The following is a 15,303-nucleotide window of genomic DNA, read 5'->3' as shown; positions in this document are numbered from 1 at the left end:
CTATGATGAAAACTTTAAAATCTTGAAAAAGGAAATCAACACAGAACTTAAAAAATGGCAAAACCTCCCATGCTCCTGGATTGGAAAGATTAACATCGTGAAAATGGCTATACTTCCCAAGGCTATCTACAAATTCAATGCAATACCTATCAAAATTCCACCCTCATTCTTCAAGGAAATACAAGAGGCAATCCAAAAATTCATATGGAACAATAAAAGACCCCGAATAGCAAAAACGCTCCTCAATGGAAAGAACATTGCTGGAGGAATATCAATACCAAATTTCAAACTCTACTATAAAGCCATAGTAATCAAAACAGCTTGGTATTGGCATAAGAACAGACCTCAGGACCAATGGAATAGAATTGAAAACCCAGAAATGAACCTACAGACCTATAGCCATCTAATCTTCGATAAGGGAGCTAAAACAATAGAATGGAAGAAAGACAGCCTCTTCAGTAAATGGTGCTGACAAAATTGGTTAACTACATGTAGAAAACTAAACCTAGATCCTTATATATCACCCTGCACCAGAATCAACTCCAAATGGATCAAAGACCTTGAACTCAAAGCAGACACTCTGAAAACATTACAGGATGGAATAGGAGAAACCCTAGGTCTCCTTGGCTCAGGCCGAAATTTTCTGAATAGAGACCCGGAAACACAACAAATCAAAGAAAGGTTGGACAAATGGGATTGCATAAGGTTGCAGAGCTTCTGCAGGGCAAATGACATAGCTAGCAAGATCAATAGAAAGCCCACGGATTGGGAGAAGATCTTTACTAGCCATACAACGGACAAGGGTCTCATATCTAAAATATACTTGGAACTCAAAAAATTAAACCACCCAACAACAAATCCTCAAAGAAACAACTGCCCAATAAATAAGTGGGCGAAAGACTTAAAGAGAAGCTTCTCTGAAGAAGAAAGAAGGATGGCCAATAGACACATGAAGAAATGTTCAACATCCCTAGCCATAAAAGAAATGCAAATCAAAACAACATTGAGATATCACCTCACTCCAGTTAGAACGGCAAAAATCAAGAACTCTAACAACAACAGATGCTGGAGGGAATGTGGACAGAAAGGAACCTTACTTCATTGTTGGTGGGAATGTAAACTTGTTCAACCACTTTGGAAAGCAGTATGGAGGTTCCTCAAAAGACTTCACATAGAACTCCCCTATGACCCAGCAATCCCACTTTTGGGCATTTACCCAAATGTTTACAAACAAGACCACACTAAAGCTACCAGCACAACTATGTTTATTGCAGCATTATTTACCATAGCTAAGATATGGAACCAACCCAGATGCCCCTCAGTAGATGAATGGATCAAGAAAATGTGGTATATATACACAATGGAATTCTATGCCTCCATCAGAAAGAATGACATTTCCCCATTTGTTAGGAAATGGAAAGGCTTGGAAAAAATTATATTAAGTGAAGTAAGCCAGGCCCAAAGAAACATAGGTCCCATGGTTTCCCTTATTTGCAATATCTAGTACAGGTATGAGTCAAGCGGAAAAGGTCAGATAATGTGATGTTAGGAAAACGAACCCTCAAATATGTATTTTAATGTTTTTGTTTCTTTCATGCATGTGTTTCTAAAGCATTTATAAGGTTATTTCTTTGTTGCTTTGTATGTCCCTCCCCCACAGTGTAACCCCCGCTTTCACTATATTTGATGCCAGTATAACATGTGGAGGAGATGGGGACAAACAAGTCGTTTAAGGATTCAGGTGGACCTGTTGCAACAATGAGAAGTACAAAATGTCATGTCAAAACCAGCTTTACAATGTCGGTGTGGGGGGAGGAAGTGGGGGTATGACTGGGTGGGGGGAAGGGGGGAGGCTGGGAAGGGAGGTGAAGGGTAAACAAAGGAGGAGGCTGCAATGCTTGGTAAGAAATGTATGCATTATCCTGCCCATGTAATTGTAACCCCTCTGTACAGTATGTTCTCAAATAAAATAAAATAAAAATAAAAAAAAAACATACTTGTGCTGGTAGCTTTAGTATGGTCTTGTTTGAAATCAATCGGGTAAATTCCCAAAAGTGGGATTGCTGTGTCATGGGGGAGCTCTATGTGGAGTCTTTTGAGGAACCTCCATACTGCTTTCAAAGAGGTTTAACAAGTTTACACTCCCACCAAAAATGCAGTAGGGTTGGGTTCCCTTCTGTCCACATCCCCTCCTGTATCTCTTGTTTTTAGTGTTCTTGATTATAGCCATTCTAACTGGGGTGAGGTGGTATCTCAGTGTTGTTTTGATTTTCATTTCTTTTATGGATAGGAAGGTTGAGCATTTCTTCATGTGTCTATTGGCCATCCTTCTTTCCTCTTTAGAGAAGTTTCTCTTTAAGTCTTTAGCTCACTTATTTATTGGGCAGATGTTTCTTTGAATAATTTAATTTTTTGAGTTCCAGGTATATTTTAGATATGAGACCCTTGTCCATTGTATGGCTAGTGAAGATCTTCTCACAATCCGAGGGCTTTCTATTGATCTTCCTAGCTGTATCCTTTACGATGCAAAAGCTCTGCATTTTCATGCAATCCAATTTGTCCAACCTTTCTTTGATTTGTTGTGTTTCTGGGTGTCTATTAATAAACTTTTGTCCTGTGCCAAAGAGACCTAGGGTTTCTCTTATTCCATCCTGTAATGTTTTCACAGTGTCTGCTTTGACTCTGAGATCCATTTGGAGTGGATTCTCATGTAGGTTGATATATAAATATCTAGCTTTAGTTTCTTACAAGCTTATAACCAATTTTGCCAACACCATTTACTGAAGAGGCTGTCTTTCTTCCATTCTATATTTTTAGTTCCCTTATCAAAGATTAGATGGCTATAGGTCTGTAGGTTCATTTCTGGGTTTTAAATTCTATTCCATTGGTCCTGAGGTCTGTTCTTGTGCCAGTACCAAGCTGTTTTGATTACTATGGCTTTGTAATAGAGCTTGAAATTTGGTAGTGATATTCCTCCAGCACCGTTCTTTCTGTTAAGGTTTGTTTTTTTAGCTATTCAGGGTCTTTTATTGTTCCATTTGAATTTTTGGATTGCCTATTAGATTTCTTTGAAGAATGAGGTTGGAATATTGATAGGTATCGCATTGAATTTGTAGATAGCCTTGAGAAATATTGCCATTTTCATGATGTTGATCCTTCCAATTCAGGAGCATGGGAGGTTTTGCCACTTTCTAAGTTCTGTTTGACTTCCTTTTTCAGGTTTTTAAAGTTTTCATCATAGAGGTCCTTCACTTCCTTGGTTAACTTAATTCCTAGGTATTTTATTTTTTGTGTGGCTATTACAAATGGAGTTGCTTTCCTGATTTCAGCCACACTTTTCTCATTGTTGGCATACAGAAAAGTCATTGATTTTTGAGGGTTAGTTTAATATCCTGCTACTTTGCCAAAGTTTTGAATCAGCTTGATTAATTTGGGAGTGGTGTCTTTGGGAATCTTTAAATACAAGATCATTTCATCTGCAAAGAGGGAGAGTTTTAATTCATCTTTCCCTATTTGGACCCCTTTATGTTTGTATCTTGTCTTGTTCTGTAGCTAGGCATTCTAATACTAGTTTGAAGAGAAGTGGAGAAAGTGGACATCCTTGTCTCATTCCTGAGTTAAGAAAGAAAGGCCTTAGTTTTTCACCATTGAGTATAATTCTGGCTGTAGGTTGGCCATATACAGCCTTTATTGTATGGAGGAATGCTCCTTGTAAAATAGCAGCAATGAAAATGATCCTTATCAGAAAGAACAATGCTGGAGGAATATCAGTACCAAATTTCAAACTCTACTACAAAGCCATAGTAATCAAAACAGATGGTTACTGGCGCAGAAACAGACCTCAGGACCAATGGAATAGAATTGAAACCCCAGAAATGAACCCATCTAATCTTCGATAAGGGAACTCAAAAATAGAATGGAAGAAAGACAGCCTCGTCAGTAAATAGTGCTGGCAAAGCTGGTTAACTACTTGTAGAAAACTAAAGCTAAATCTTTATATATCACCCTGCACCAGAATCAACTCCAAATGGATCAAAGACCTCGGAGTCAAAGCAGACACCCTGAAAACATTACAGGACGGAATAGGATAAACCCTGGGTCTCCTTGGTGTAGGCCAAAATTTTCTTAGTAGATATCCAGAAACACAACAAATCAAAGAAAGTTTGTACAAACGTGCCTGCATGAAATTGCAGTGTTTCTCCATGGCAAAGGACATAGCTAGCAAAATCAATATAAAGCCCAGGGATTGGGAGAAGATCTTCACTAGCCATACAACGGACAAGGGTATCATATCTAAAATAATAGTTTCATTTCATTTAAGTGTTTTTTTTTCTCAGTCTTGGAGCTTGAACTCAGAGCCTGGCCACTGGCCCATGCCCTTTGTGTGCTCGAGGCTGGTGCTTTACTTCTTCAACCACAGCACCACTTCTAAGGAAAAAATGTTTCTGGGGGCTGGGCACTATAGTCTCACCTCTCTAATCCTACTCAGAAGGCTGCTATCTGAAGACTGAATTTGAAAGCCAGTCCACACAATTATCTCCATTTAGCCATCAAAATTGTGGTAATATAGCTTTAGCTCAAGGATTTGAACACCAATCTTGACAGAAAAAGCTAAAGGATAGTACCCAGGCCCTGAGTTCAAGTTCTCATACGAGCAAAAAAAAAAAAAAAGAAAAAAGAAAACAGCGGGCTCGAGTAATAATGGAGCTTCCTGTTTTCATACTTTTCCAGGACTGCATGGAGGAAATAATCCTGTTATGTGAAAAGTAGTCCCCATTGAAGCAAATGAGTGAGTAGTGGAAAAGCTTCAGCAGCAACACAAAAGCTTTCAAGGTGGATGACAGGCATAACAAAGTTAGTGAGTGTTAGTAACATGTCTTTGATGTCCTTGTATTGAGGTAAGAAATGACTTGCAATTGCTTCCTACTTCTAAGCTTACTTCACTGAGCGATGAACCTAAGCATGCCTTTCCTCTACGGTTATCTGGAATCTTTATAAACTTGCAGATTAAAGTTTGATGCTTAAAAAGAATACTTATAATTTGTGCATTAAAAGAGATTATTAGTAAAAATTTATTATGCATTATGTTAGTATTGTTTTTGTAGTACTTGGGATTAAAAACAGAGCCTCTGTTAGAGAAGTTCTGCACGTGTGTTTCTTTGAGACTGAATCTTCCTGTGTGTGTTACCCAGGATGGCCTTCAACTCCTGGTCTTGAATGATCCTCCCCCCAAAAGTGACCAGCCTTTGGTAGGATGAGGTATATGATCAGCTATTGCAGGGGACTGAGCTAAGGTTCAATGCTTATACTTGGTGTAGGTCTCAGGAGCATGAGTAAATCAGATGTTCCATTTTGGAAATAGCGTTCCTGGATTTGAACTCCAATCCCAATAATCTAGACTATTGTCCTAAAGAGGGAGGTGTTAACATTGACTAGATGGCCTGTAAGGAGGGTATCTTTCATGAAGCTGGAATTGAGCCTAACAGTGGTCTGCTAAACAGAAATTCTGGACTAAGGAAAATGAGCCTAATGATGGAAGGAATTTGCCACATTATTTTAACTCTCAACAAGAGAATGGACAAGGGATATAATTCCTTTTCGCTAAAAAGTCTTGAAGGTGATTTGGCCTTCAAGATGGGCTATTTTTAAGCCCACGGATTGGAAGAAGATAAACTAGCCATACAACGGACAAGGGTCTCATATCTAAAATATACTTGGAACTCAAAAAATTAAATCCCCCAACAACAAATCTTCAAAGAAACAACTGCCCAATAAATAAGTGCGCTAAAGACTTAAAGAGAAACTTCTCTGAAGAGGAAAGAAGGATGGCCAATAGACACATGAAGAAATGCTCAACTTTCTTAACCATAACAGAAATGCAAATCAAAACAACACTTAGATACCACCTCACTCCAGTTAGAATGGCTAAAATCACAAACTCTAATAACAACAGATGCTGGAGGGGATGTGGACAGAAGGGAACCTTACTGCATTGTTGGTGGGAGTGTAGACTTGTTCAACCACTTTGGAAAGTAGTATGGTGGTTCCTCATAAGACTTCACATAGAGCTCCCCTATGACCCAGCAGTCCCACTTTTGGGCATTTGCCCAAATGTTTACAAACAAGACCACACTAAAGCTACCAGCACGACTATGTTTATTGCAGCATTATTTACTATAGCTAAGATATGGAACCAATCCAGATGCCCCTCAGTAGATGAATGGATCAAGAAAATGTGGTATATATATATATATATATATATATATATATACACAATGGAATTCTATGCCTCCATCAGAAAGAATGGCATTGCCCCATTTGTTAGGAAATGGAAAGACTTGGAAAAAGTTATATTAAGTGAAGTAATCCAGGCCCGGAGAAACATAGGTCCCATGGTTTCCCTTATTTGCAATATCTAGTATATGTCTGAGTTAAGCAGTAAAGGTCAGATAAGGTGATGTTAGGGAAATGAACCCTAAGATATGTATTCAAATGTTTTTTTTTTATTTCATGCGATTGTTTCTAACATTTATAAGATTATTTCTTTGTTGCTATGTATGTCCCTTCCCCATAGTATAACCCCTGCTTTCACTGTATTTGATGTCGGTATAATTTGTGGAGGGGAAGGGGAAAAACAAATCGTTTAAATAGGGATACAGGCGGACCCATTGCAACAATGAGATGTACAAGTCGTATGTCGAAAACTTTGTTCAGGGCGGTGGGGAGGATTTGGTGGAGGAGGCGGGAGAAGATGCAAGGAATGGGAAGGGGAAACAGAGGAGAAGGTTACAATGCTTGGTAAGAAATGTACTCATTATCTTGCCCATGTAATTGTAACCCCTCTGTACAATATTTTCACAATAAAAAAACTAAATAAAAAATGGTCTAGTTTGACACAAGCGATAGAATGGATTATATGAATTCTCTGGTCTTTCTAACCAGGATAGAGGGGGACTCAAAAGGTAGAGAGCAAACTGCAAAAAAAAAAAAAAAAAACATGTCTCTGCTAGCAGGCTTCCAATTTCACTGTATCCTTAAAATTTGAAACAAATTAGTGAGAACAGAAATCTTTTTTTCCATGTCTCCAATCTAAATGTTTCTTCCCTGGGTTTAGAACACTTCATAAACAAGCAAGAGCTAAGATAATACTGTGTGACTCTCTCTTCCCCCAGAATTGCAGTTCTGCAGTGCTAGAACAAAGACTGTGTGTGAGGAAGGGACTGGAGATACGTGTTTCTTGGATGAGAAGACTAGAGCTGATAAATTGTAGAGAACAGAGCACATGTCATCCCTTTCCTTCCTTTCCTTCGGTAAGACTGATTCAACCATTATGCAAGATGCTGAACCAATGAATGAAGAGGGCATGCTGTGCAGCAGGAGGGGTTGCCCATGCCCAGGTGCAGCTGGGAACTTGGAGCTATTGATTCAACCTAAGGAATGGTTTTTTCATAAATATTAAGTCCCATTTCAGACTTCAGCACTGTCTGTGGCTGCTGTTCTGGTCTGTTTGTGTCTTGCTCTTTGGCTTTTTCCTTTCGTTGCAATAGAAACTACAGATGAAATGGAGAGTGTTGAGTGTGAGCTCAGCCATTGGGGATTGGTGATGGGCTTTCCAGGCATGGGCATGCCTGTGGGATTGGAGTCTGCCTTTGACAAGCAGGGCAGAGAGCTGGTTGTGCTGAGTAGAAAATGGAAAAGTCCTCTGATGAGAAAAGTGCTCCAGAGAGACAATTAGCTCTAAAATGTATTGTTAACCTTCATGTCCCCAACAATGCTGGGGGATAGTGGAGTAAATGGATATTTTACTATAGAGATGTTGAACCTTCTGAAAAGATAAAATGGTTTAGGTCTGGGTGTAATGTTTTCAGCAATTGACAGCTACTCACAAGTTTCACTATTGATTTATTTCCATACTGATTCAGTTACTTTTGAGTATCTCCATTTTCCTTAGTAATTTTTTTTCGTATTGCTCACATTGGAATAGGTATTTTTTTAACTTGTACTATTATTTCTTTGATTTAAAGGTACATTCCACATAAGGAAAACAGGGCAGAGCTAAATTAATTTCTCATGCATGAGTATGAATTAATTTCAATAATATGCATTGAGTATTTAAATTCTTCAATATACAATGTATGATCTAGGCTCAGTAGTTTATTCTAGATGGAGTTTACTTTCTTGAGCTAAGACAAAAGAAAACTTTATGTATTGCATCTCTATGCATAATTCCTGTAAAAAGAACTGTCTTTGAGGACTAGAAGGGTATGATTCTTATTTTGATTGGTTTCATAGAAAAATATCTCTACAAGTTGAGAGCCTTCACTTTGCATCTAGAAGTTTTCTTGTTCTGTTTATCAGACCTGGAATTCAGCTTCAGGAAACCTTACTTCTTTTATGGGGAGGCGGTCAGTGTTATTTGTTATGATAATTTGTGTATTTGTATTTATATATGTGTTTAAATGCATGTACATACATATGTATGCATAAGTACATACATATGTATGAGTATGTATATATAAAAAATTTAGCTCAGAGACCCTGGGTAAAGCCTTGGGAAGGGCAGATAATGGAGCCACATAAAGAAACTACTTAGGTGTTGATGAGATGCAGTTTATGCCAACAGGCTGGTTTCTGAATCATTTTTCTTGTTTCTTTCTGGTACTTCAGGATGTACATGTTTCTAAGAGCAATATTAACAAGGCCTGTCTAGCATGGAGTTTGGTGAACTTGGCCATTGGGCACATACTTTCTGACCTGGGAAAGGTGACAGTTGGGTTAGTTTCTACAGAGTATAGAATAATACAATTGGCATAATTTTGAAAGTTCTTTGGGGAAGTTGTAACTAAGAGCTACATTTTGATTGACATTCATCTGGGACTGATATTCATCAGCCTCCAGATAAAACTTGGGACATAAAACAGATTATGTCCTGACTGGATGAAACTCTGTAATCTCCAGGTGATTGTTCTCTTTCCCTCTGCCTTCCCTTTTAACATCTGAAGGGATCTTCAGTACTGTATATGTAGATGAGGTTAAAAATGAGCATGGCTGCAAAAGTTCTCCCATGTGTTCTGTTCTTCACTTCTTATCTTTTAATATAACATAATAATCCTTTTATGGAAAGAGAATCTAGCAGTCTTGAGTGCCCATCACTTACTCATCCAATAAGTACTTAGAAAGTACCTCCTGTGTTGTATTCTGATGTCTGCTTTTTAAGGGTATTTAAGAAATACGACATATCCTGACTTACCTTTGAATCCTCAGACTGTACACCACCTGAAATAGAGAAATGTTTTTTATTCTCTTCTACAGTGGTACCCATTTCTTAGTACTGTGGACCAGGATTAAGGAATTTGGTAGCATGGAAAGCACAATAGGCACATGTCTGCAAATAGATGTTTGCTTATTTCTATTTAAGTAATGTTAAAAATTATATGACATATAGAATGTGGAAAAATTTAAAGAATGGTTTAATAATAGAAAATTAAAAACAGATTGACTGTCCTTCCTACAAAATACTTGAGAAAGGAGATATTTTGAATTTCAGATATTGAAACATTTGCATATATGTGATAAGGTAACTTTGTGCTGGGATTAATTCTAAACATAAAATGCATTCATTACTTATATACCTAGACTGAAGATAACTTTATATACTTTTAGTGTGCCTTGACGTTTTTTGTTTTCATTTCCTTTTGTGTTGTACCTGAGGCTTGATCTAAGGAACTGAGCACTTACCTTGAGCTTTTTGCTCAAGGCTAGTGCTCTACTACTTGAGACACAGCTCCATGTCTACATTTTTGTAGTTAATTGGGGATCAGAATCTCAGAGACTTTTCTACCTACACTGGCTCTGAACTGTAGACATCCTTATATCTCAGCTAGCATTACAGGCATGAGCCCGTAGCAGTGTCCTCCTGTTTTGATGGTCACAGTCACATGAAGCCCAATGTGGAATCTTCTCACTTGAGACAGCATCACAACACAAGATTCTCAGATTAGAGATACTCAGCCTGCATCTTACTTCTTTACCCCATTGGTTTGTCTGTAGCACTCCATTTTGAATACCATAGTTCTGAAGAAGCCCAGAAAAGCACTTCTCCTCCTTCTCAGGGAGGTATTCCAGGGGTTAAGACCTTTTTTAAACTCAAGTTATTTTGTTGTTTGTTAGCTTATCTTCCTGATGCAAACTTATGCCCCCAACCCCTACCCTTTGACATAAGAAAGTGGGTTAGGGTAAAGTAGAGACAGGTGTTTATAATGGCTTCTAGTGCTGTCATTCTGAAAGGTAGGGGAGGGAAGGTGTAAGATTTTTGGGAAGGTCACAGAACATCAGCACTGGAACCCACCAATGGGAAGTCCTCATGACCAAGCCTCTTCTCCAACCAGAGCCCTCCTGGAGGGCAACCCTTTCCAGTTGTTTGGAAACTTTCTTGTCTCTGGGCAGTCACAAGGACAAAATGTTGGTGTGAGGAAGGTGGAGCTCTACAGCTGTAGGAACCAAGTAGACAAGTTAGTTGGAGGCATTGACTCTCATGACCCCATCTGAAGTCTTAAATGCCATGAGGGTGCATATGCCTGAATGTATTCCCTCTGGGGGAAATAAGAGGGACTCCCCTTTCTCCATGTCAGGGCAAAGGCCTGATGCCCAGCTGCCAGACTCAGGTGAAGGTTTGCAGGAAGTGCCATTATTCTCCCCTGTTAATTCTATAGAACAATGCCCGGAGACTCTCTTTGTGTGTCTAAGGAAGCTCACCTGTGCCTTGCTTACTCTTTGCAACCTTTGATCACTGGAGCTACTTCACATTTGTTGACAAGGTTTAATTCTTCCTGCTTACTGACTTAAAATTACCTCTAATTGTCTGTGTTTGTATGAAATTGTGTAAAGTTAACTTTCTGCTTTCTGTCTGAAGATCTACTTTTACGCCTGTATGCTGTAAATCAGCATGTGATATGTCAACAAACTTTGTCCATACCCACATATTGTGGTCCACTTTCTGCCTATTGATCATGCGTTCCCAGGTCTCCCTGAAGAATTGGCAGCAATTTGGGTTATATCTGTTTCCAGAACCAGACTAGCATCCCTTACTCCCTTTTTAATAAATCATGCAATGGCTTTGAAGACAATGTGTTTGCAATAAGAATTGTTTGCAGAATGTTTGCCCTTCAAACTGATCATGCCCACACACCCTGGCCATTGTCTATTGGCCAATGTCTATTGACCATTGACATTGGCCAATGTCCCAAATGTCCTTCACATGTTAAGTTTCCCACAGTTCCCCCTCAGTACCCAGCTAAGGAAGGTAATCCCATTACCACCATATTCTACCAATAAGACCAAACAAGCCAGGATTCAAAGCCAGGCCCTCACCACCAGACTGCATGCCTTGTTCTAAGGGTATACACTTCGCTATTAAGAATAAACACTCGGTGTTCTCTTGTGAGCTGGAGTTCATAGCTATAATCTTAGCTGCTCAGAAAGCTGAGATGTGAGGGATCATGGTTCAAATTCAGCCAAAGTAGTGTTATTTGTTTCCCTTTCATGTAGCAGATGTCAGGGACTGCATGAGACACCCAATTTGTGGCAGAGCAACCAGTCCCAGGATAGCACCAGTGAAACAGATAGTGGGAACACCACACTTTTAGTTGTGACAGGATAGCAGTTGCTCTGTTTTTGCATTTGGCATAATTATCTTGTGTCTAGAGCAAAGGAAGCATCATGATCTTGAAATGTCACAAGTTAGTCTAAGCTGGTTCTGTTGAGTTGGTCTGCTGGTCCTGTAGTCATTCCCTTAAGTGTTTGGCAGGGCACCTAAAATGCTAGAATGACTGGGCTTCTGTGTGTGGAGTCCGCAGAACCTGTCTTGTATACATGGTCTCTGGTGGCCTCAACAACATGGCAGCAGGAGCTCAAAGGTGGCAGTGACTAGACCTTCTTCAGACTCAAGCCATAATTCTGTGGCTTGCCCTCAGATGAGACAAGTGAGGCCCATCTAATTCAAGAAGAGGGCCAGTGCCTGTGTGCTACACTGGAAGCCACCAGTCAGACAGAAGCTGGGGGGACCTTCAGAAGCTGAGTCTACTTCCAGTCACTGTTGGAGGCAGTGATTGGATGAGAAAGACACCAAGGGCCTTCAAGAAGGTTCTGAGGAATTATATTCGTGGATTTCACATCTGTTGAACCAATAAAGTATGGGGGACAGAGCATTCCAAGGCAGAGTCCCCCACCTGTGCTACCATAAAGCCTGGAAAACGGGATGCTGTCCTGTCACATTGGTGCCAGTGAACAGCAGGCTCCTGTCAGATCCAACCTATGGTGCGATTTGCAACTGTTCTTCCCTAAGTGCGTTCTCTGGAGACATCACTCTTCATCTTGTGTGGTAGTGTCATTCAGTGAGAGTATCTCAAAGTAAGTGTCTGTACCTGCAGAGAAGTCAGGGTTATCTTGCCTTGGCTCCTGAAAGAAAGGCCTTGATATCCCTCACCATCAGGAGAGGTCCCTTTCCAGACCCCTGAGGAACTTTGGGCTGTGCAGTGGCTTCCATTGATCCATATCCAATCCTTCCCATGTCCCTCAGACCTCAAATGGTTTCAGAGAAGGTGTCACCATATTAGGGGATGTAGTGACTATTTGCTTATCAAGCCTGTAGAGAAGGAGATTCCAACTCAGTATGTGCACACAGGATTGTGAATCCAATGGTCACTACCCTTGTCACATTGAATTGTCTGTTTGGAGGGACTGTTTTGAGTCTTCCCTGAGCACAGCCTTTCACCAGATGCAAAGCATGTATCTGTTGTTGATTTCACGGTTTTGACTGCTATTTCACAATGATCCAGTGGAGGTTCCCTCCACAAAGCCAGGAAGCTGTCACGTTGTTACGTAAGTGAATGACCAAACCAGGCCCGTGGTTTCATAGGTGAGTCTGCCAGGTATTTGGTGAGAACAATTGCAGGTTCTCAGGTGAGGTGGGTTCTATATGTCATGATGCAGGTAGGGTTTGGGAAATGGGGTACTTGACGTGCAGATTTTATTGAGAGTTGCTTAAAGATTGACTGTGAGAAAGTGAAGGGGCTCAGGGTCAGAGCAGTCACTATTGGGCAAATCATGAACATAGATGTGATGGGCCTGTGTGTAGCCAGCCTACTTTGGGGTGGTTGTTAGACATTCAAAATGCATAATACCCCTTAGCTGGCTAAGTATTTTAAAGTTAGAAGCACAGGATTTTATGTTTTGGGAGAAAATTGTAACACATGTATTGTACTTTTTAAAAACCAAATTTAGGCTCTTAATTTTGTTTTTAATAAAAATTTCATCCCAGGTACATGGAAGGGCTAAAATCAGGAGCATTGACCTTTCAGGATAGCATGGGGAAAAAACTGAAAAGCTGAGGATGGTGGCATGCATCTGTCATCCCAGTGTGGCATGACATGCAAGTAGGAGGATCACAGAATGTCTGGTCTTGGCATAAAGCATCAGCACACAAAGGGATGTGGCATGACTACAGTGGTAGAGCACTTGATTATCAAGAATGAAACACTGAGTCAGATGCCAATAATGCCAAAAGTACACAAATTAAGAGAATGAATCTAAATAAACCCCTCATGCCCACTGAATGGCCTTCCTGAAATTCAAGGCCACCATTTCCTTCATCATTAATGATTTTTGAAACACCACATGGGAATATTGGAAGGGCTGTCTGGGTTTTCCTGCTTCCTCTGCTGAGAAACCTGTCCATATTATGTTTTTAGATTTTAAGAACTACTATGAATTCTTTTTTTTTGGTATTCAGGTAAGGGGTAGGTTTATTCAAGATGGCACCAGGACATCTTGGCCCTCCACAAGGCTGGGAAAGGCCTGGGAAAGGCCTGGGAAAGAGTTGGGAAAGAGCTGGGAAAGAGAACTGGGAAAGAGAGAGCTGGGAAAGAGAGAGAGTTGGGAAAGAGAGCATCTGGGCCTGGGTTAGGCCTTATCTGGGGTATGGGTGGAGAAAGGTGTGGCCACATCAAATTCAGATGTGACCTCAGTGGATGCAGATGTGACCTCTTCCAGGTGTTCCAGGCGCCTAGGTAATGCAGGTACTCAGTGGAAACTTTGCTCTCCATCCAGGAGCAGACCTTACATTCCAGTCTTTTAATAATCATGAAATGGGGCATGGATACTCTCTGGCTACTTCCTGCTGACAAGGGACCTTGACATTAGGGATAAAAGTCTGAAATTTGGTCCCCTCCCAGAGAAGGCAGTGAGCAGCTGCTGTCCCTTGGTGGTGTGAGTCCTTAGATGAACTCTGGAGAGGTCTCATGAGGCATTGAGGGGTTGGAAAAAAATACTAGAGAACAAATAAATGGCAAGAGGAAGGACTTGGGGCTGAAAATGTTGGTCGAAATGTCCCTAGCTACTTATGACATCTGGCGACTAGGTAGAGGATAAATCAAGTGACAAAGACAAGAATATAAATTCCTGTTCAGTTAATACTTAGACCGGTATAGACAATGGATGGGCAGGCTTCTTACTTCTATTGACCTCCCAACTGTGGTTAATTTTGAAAGGGCAGGCACAAAGTAGCTATTTGACAACATCTCCTCTTACACCTATCCATGGTCCCTTGTTCCCCAGACTGGCTGAGTCAAGCTGCTCGTTGCTGGGATGGCTTGTCCCAGTTGGTATTCAAGGAGGTTTGAACTCAAGGCCTGGGCACTATCCCTGAGCACTTCTGCTCAAGGCTAGTGCTCTATCACGTTGAGTTACAGTACCATTTCCAGTGTTTGGCTGGTTAGAGATAAGAGTCTTGAGCCATGCTTCCAACCTGGCTCTTTGCAGGTTAGTTGGGAGATGGAGTCTTAGGGATTTTTCAGCCCAGGCTGGCTTTGAACTGCAATCTTTGCCACAAAGGCCCTTTATTATTTCCAATAAATCAACAAGGAGATCAAATAGAATAGAGAATAGAGCTTACGTGGTCCTTATCAAGAATTGACCAACAAATATTCTGCAATGACTAAACTTGTTAGATGTGATGAAAATTTTAGCACAGATAGACCCAGTATTTTAAAACCACATAGTCAGTAGTAGAATACACAACATAAAACAAAAAAGGCAAAACTCAAAACCTGAATTTTTTTTTAATTGTGAAAATACTGTACAGAGGGGTTACAATTACATGGGCAAGATACTGAGTACATTTCCTATCAAGCATTGACAACAGTGTGTAGACATCTTTGGTAACAAAGCACATCAGATATTTGAGCCTCACTTACCAGGGCCTGAAAAAGAGCAACTTGTTAGCAAGACACCTTAGAATAGATGGAT

Source organism: Dipodomys spectabilis, unplaced genomic scaffold (genome assembly GCF_019054845.1).
Source record: "Dipodomys spectabilis isolate Male_0828 unplaced genomic scaffold, ASM1905484v1 ptg000041l, whole genome shotgun sequence".
NCBI lineage: Eukaryota > Metazoa > Chordata > Mammalia > Rodentia > Heteromyidae > Dipodomys > Dipodomys spectabilis.
This window is presented reverse-complemented; position numbering follows the sequence as displayed.